This window comes from Lipotes vexillifer, unplaced genomic scaffold (assembly GCF_000442215.2).
Source record: "Lipotes vexillifer unplaced genomic scaffold, Lipotes_vexillifer_v1.1 scaffold742, whole genome shotgun sequence".
NCBI classification, from domain to species: domain Eukaryota; kingdom Metazoa; phylum Chordata; class Mammalia; order Artiodactyla; family Lipotidae; genus Lipotes; species Lipotes vexillifer.
This window is the reverse complement of record NW_006775459.1, coordinates 45,435-51,985: the sequence shown is the minus strand read 5'-3', so window position 1 is coordinate 51,985 and position 6,551 is coordinate 45,435.

Genomic DNA, 6,551 nt, shown 5'->3' with positions numbered 1-6,551 from the left:
GTAGGGAAACTTTAAAAGTTTAAAACTCTCTGAAGTCTTAGACAAATGAAAAGACATGTCCTGTTCTTGGATAGGATGGTTCAACATTATAAAGATGCCAGTTCTCCTTGAGTTAATTTCTAAATTTAATATCATTCTAGTAAAGAAACTACCACACTTTGTTATGGAGTTAGACATATTGATTGTAAAATCCATATGGTAGACAAACATGTAAGAATGGCCAAGGAATTACTGGGAGTAGAGTGGAGGTAGGGGTAAACCACTACAAAGAAAGAAAAATAAATAAATAAAGACTATCCCTGCCAAACTTTAAAACATACTAAGCTTCTACAATTAAAATAGTGTAGTATTGGCACATGAATAGCCACAAGACCAGTGGGAACAAAATATATAACCCAGAAATGGATCCAAGTACATAATGTCAGAAAATATTCAAACCAAAAGACAATAGAAAGGCATATTTAAAACAGACATTAAAATATCTGTTACCTGAAAAGTGCTTGAAAAATAAAAGAATAGAATAAAAATACATAATACAAATACTAGTCCAAAGAATGCTGAGGTGACTTTTTAATAAAAGACAATGTAAAAGTCAGAAAAAGAAATATTACCAGGATAAAGAAGGAATTTCATAGCAATAAACAATTCTATTCATTAAGAGGACATAATAATCTTAAGTATTTTGGGAAATAAATAATTTCAATATGCAAAATCTGATAGAAATGAGAGACAAATTTACAGGTATACTTGGATTTGGCTGCACTGCAGTATGAATTATTATAACAAGTAGAAAATCAGTTAGAATATAGAAGACTTGAAGAACTTTATCAACTAACTTCAACTGATACGAAACACTCATGAAAATAACAAAATATACATTCTTTTCAATGACACACAGATCACTCTCTAAGACAGACAATATTTTACATAAAAAACCTTCAGTAAGTTTCAAACTTGGAAAAATACATCTATTCTTTGGCCACAGTGGAATTAAACTGAAAATCAATTATGGAAAGATATCTGAAAATTGTCCACATATTTGGAAATAAACTATATATTTTAATAAGCCATGAGTCAAATAACATCGCAAGAAAAATTGTTTTTAAAAAATTGAACTGAAAACTGAAAATATAACGTCAAAATTTGGGAAATGCCATTAAAGTCATGCTTAGAATGACATTATAACATAAAATGCTTATGTTAGAAAAAGGAAAGAATTCAAATAAATGCTCAAATTTTTATTTAAAGAAATTAGAAATTAAGAAAAATATTAAGCTAACATATAAAGTATATATTACATTATATATAATATATACAAATATATAGAGAGAATAGAGAAAACTAAAGAAAATAAAAAACAATAAAAATAGAGAAAAACAATTAAACCAAAAATAGCTTCTTTCAAAGGATAAATAAAATTAATAAATTCCATCATGAAAACTGATCATGAAACAAAAGAGAACAAAACTTACCAATGTCAGAAAAGAATAAGAGAATTACAAAGCCTACAGACATTAGAATATCAAGTCAATATTATGAAAAATTATTGCCTATATATTTGAGATCTTTGAAGAAAAACACAAATTGCCAACATTCATTAAAAAACTAATAGACAAGAATGGGCCTGTATCTGTTAAAGGAACTGAAACTTTCCCATTAAAACAACAACAACACTATTTATGTCCAGTTGCCTCACAGTACAAATTTATCAAACATTTAAGAAAGAAAAATTCCAATTCTATACAAACTCGACCATAGAATAAGAGATCACTAAAAATTACTTTGATGATGCCAGCATTTTCCTGACAACAAAACCTTTCAAAGACATTACAAGAAAATATAACTATTGACTAATATCCCTCTGGGCAAATGTCCTTAATCTCACAACACATTAGACAGATAATATCCCATCAGCAATTAAGGTTCATCTTAGGTTGGAAAATTGTCATTGACATATGAAAAACAATTAAATTATTATATAAATGGATTAAATAAGAGAATTCATATGACAATTTTTAATAAATAAGAAAAAAAACCTTCAACAAAATTCAGTGACCATTCATGATTTTTCAAAATCTCCATAATTTAGAAGAAAATGACTCAAATTGATAAAAGGCATCTTTGTAAAGCCTACATTTAACCTTAACTTTAAAAAATGAAAGACTGTACACTTTTCTATACACTCAGGAATGAGAGTAGGAAGCTTGCCCTCACTATTTCTACTCACCTTGTAATGGAGGTATTAGTCAGTACAATAGATAAGAAATAAACAAATGCATACAGATTGAGCAGAAGAAATAAACATTGTCGACTTTCCAACAACATGATCACCTATTTAGAAAGTCCTAAAGAATCTAGAAAAACTACTGTAACTTAGAAGTGCATTTAGGCAAGTTCCAGGATTCACAGTCAATATGCAAAGATTAGTTGTATTTCCATTTCTAGAAATGAATACTTGGAAACTGAAATTTTAAAAGGAGCATTTATAAGAGCATCAGAAACACAAAGTACTTAGGGATGAATGTAATGAAATATGAATATAACCTGTATATTGAAGACTATAAAATATTGCTCAGAAATATTATAGAGGACCCAAATAAATGGAGAGAAATATTATGCTCATAGATCACACACGATGAAATCTCAATCAAAATCCCAGCAGGCTCTTTTCTATAAAATTGACAAACTGCTTCTAAAATTTTTATGAAAAGGCAGAGGATCTCAGAGAGCCAAACAACTTTGGAAAGGAAGATAGATGATTCATACTATCTGCTATCAAGACTTACAATAAAGCCACAAAATTTTAGAGAGTGTAATATTGTATAAGGATGAACACTGGAATAGATTAGGGAGTCCAGAAATAGATGAACACATATATGGTCAATTGATTTTTCAAAAAGGTCCCAAGGTAATTCATTGGGTAAAAGATGGTTTTTTCAATGAATTATACTAGAACAATTAGATATGCATATACAAACAAACAAAAATGTGAACTTCTAACTTCTAACATTTCTAACTGAAATCCCAAATTAAAATGAAGTGCATCATAAACCTAAATGTAAGCACCTGTATACAGAATGTACAGAAATTGTGTATAGGTATACAGAACTTTTGAAAAAAAAAAAAAAGAAATTCTTTATGATCTTGAATTAGGCATAAATTTCTTAAATAAGTCGCAATAAGAAGAAAATGATAAATTTGCCTTTAGTACAATAAAAATGCTTTCTGAAATACACTCTTAGGAAAATAAAAAGGCAAACCACTGGAAGAAAATATTTGCACTGTATATGTATATGATAAAGGACATGTATCTAGGTTATATAAAGACATTTTATAATTCCACAGTAATAAAAGCAACCAGATAAGACATATTTATTGAGCAGAAGATTTGAATAAATGTGTCACAAAATAAGATATAGATATAGGAATGGCATATAATCATGAAAAATGTTCTCAAGATCACTTGGAAAGCAGAGTTTTGAGCAAGTCCCAGACCTCCTCAGGCAGAGCTGCAGACACTTTTCATGGAATATTTCCAGTCTCCATCTTAAGCAGGGAAAGAATGGCTAAAGGAAAGGAGTTATTTGGACTTTGTCCTCTAACAAAGAGCTAAGATATAAGAAAAAATTAAAAGAAAAATATAGTAAATTTTTAAAAATACAGTTTGTGATATCACATTTAAATAATTTCAACCTTGTGTTTTCTCTAACATATTGAAAAGATTTTAAAGGAAAACTAAATTTAAAATTTCTATAGCTCTGTAAATATCACTTTGAGATAGTTTGCTCAGTTTAAAGAAAACCCTAGGGGAAGTCTTACTGTATTTCTTATAAATAAAGTTTTGTTTTCATTAATTAAATTATTTCACATTTTGATAAAGTTCATGTAAAAAAACTATGTATGTAGTTTAGTTAATAAATGTTTATTCCCATAAACCAACAACGTCCAGATTCCAAATTATTGTCAATTACAGTTCAGGTTTTTCTACCCCTACACTGTTTCCCAGGTTAATTGGCTCCAGCAACCTGTGACTCCCTGTATTGGCTATCTGTCTCCTCAATTTTGGGGCCAGAGGTTTGCCGTCTACTACAGATATAAGAAGAGTTTTTGATATTTCAGTCTGTTCAGCTCTTTACTTGTTATTAGGGTGGTGATGCACTCTGAGCTCCTTACATGCAGAACCATAAATGATTTTTCAGTAAAATTAAATGATTATATCCAGATGATACAATTATCTGTACAACTCCATATGTGGGACTTCTCTGGTGGTACAGTGGTTAAGAATCTGCCTGCCAATGCAGGGGACACGAGTTCCATCCCTGGTCCGGGAAGATTCCCACATGCCATGGAGCAACTAAGCCTATGTGCCACAACTACTGAGCCCGTGTGCTACAACTACTGAAGCCCGTGCACCTAAAGCCCACGATCTGCAACAAGAGAAGCCACCGCAATGAGAAGCCCATGCACCTCAATGAAGACCCAATACAGCCATAAATAAATAAATAAATTTATTTTTTAAAACTCCATATGTTCAATAAGAGATTACATCAGTTTTGAATAGAATGTAGAATACATTTCAGATTTTAATAAATGAGTATGTCTTAACTAAGAAGTAATATTCTTGAAATTTAAAAAAAAATATATAAACTTGACTACACTAAAATGAATAACTTTGTTTATCTAAAAGAACTGTAAGTCAAGAAAATTAGTACAGTGCTGGAAGAATACAGCTGAAACATATAAAACCAACAAGGAATTTATATCTAGAATATAAAAAAGAAAATCTACAAGTCATAAGGACATAAATATCTAAAGTAAGATATTTGTGGGATACAGGTAAAGCATAAGAAAATGCCATTAACACAAGAGAAAATGCAAATGACAGATAAACATATTAAAGATGCTTAAATTTGCTAATATTAGAGAAATCCAAACTAAAGACACAATTACTTACTACTTCAGACTGTAAAAAAATTAAAAAGTATGACCACAACAAGGATTAACAATACTCATTTTATGCTGTTGGAGTATAAAACTGGGATCACAGCTTTGGGGAAAAATTAGCATAATCATAGTAAATGTATAGACACAAGACTTTCTTGGTAATTACTCTCTTATTTTCACAAAGTTACAATAACTTGTGCACCTGCACAAAATTCAACATGAACATTACTATCCAAAGTAGGTTTGCTTGCAATATTAAAAAATAAAATAAAATAACGTGGTGACAAGGAAATGCCTATTAATAGAGCAATGGACAAGTAGACTAATATACAGAAATAATGAATGAATGCCATATGCATCAACATGATATTCTGTTTTTCAAAGAGAAAGGAAAGACAAAGATATTTGTTGTACAATTTACTATATGTTTTCAATACCAGAAAGCAAGGGTTGAGGAACGTTTAAGTGGGGTTAAAAGATATACTAGCATTAAAAAAAAAAAAAAAAAAAAAGATATACTAGCATTAAACTGAAACTTTTTCACTGAAGGATTGTAAGGAATTGAAATGGGAATAACTTTCTCAGTATGTGATTTACTCCTATCCAATGCTGTTGCCATGCACAACTAAAATCACCTTGAGAACAGTAACTCATCCAATATCCCAATAATCTGGGAAACAATAGTGTGAATACAAGACCCAGAAGACCAAGGTCCTCTACTCAATTCTATCCTTTACTAGATGTGTGATTTTGAGGCAAATTCTTTCTCTGCTTTGTCTCATTTTTTCCATCTATAAAATGAACTCTTATAGACCCTTCATACTCTACAATAATAAAACTTTCTGACATTGAATTTAAGTCACACTTAGCCTTCAGAAATTTCCCTTTCAGAAAAGATTTTGGGGGAGAGCAACGTACAGACATGAAGCTTGTGTTCTCAACCTTTTGTTCCCTCTGATATAGCTTACTTTACTCCTCTTGTCTAGAATATGAGAAAGATAGACAAAGCAAGGTCTTAAGGGAAAAAGGCAGAGGAGAGCAACGGGCAGGGCAGGGATGGTCAGTATGGTGATATCAGTGGAGTACAGGTTCTAGAAATCAGCAAAGGTGGATTTGAATCCTGGATCTCTATACACATAATAGCATGGGCTTATGCAAGCTACTTATTCTCAAAGCATCTGTTTTCTCATTCAATCCGTTGAGAGTTTAATACTTAGTATACAAGACTGTTGTGAAGATTAAGTGAATCACAATGTAAGATAGGTTAAAGAAGCCACCTTTGGCTCCAGTAGGGGGCATACATATTTGGATGCCTGAAATAAGGGATTGTGACCGCTTTCATCCTGTCAGCCTCAGTAACTTGATTATTCCATTTCATTTCTTGTGAGCACCAGACTTAGAGTGGGTATTAAAGAAGACATTTCTCTTACTAATATTATTGTTTTTAACAACAGAGAAACATAGAAGTGATATCACTTCAGTCTTATTAAGACTGAAGAAAAAAATAAAGCCTAGAATATGGTGATTTCTGTGGGGTAAAATAAATGTTAAAGGAAAATAAAGTAAGCTTTTAAGTTTATATTAAAAGAAGATAACAGAAAAGAAGG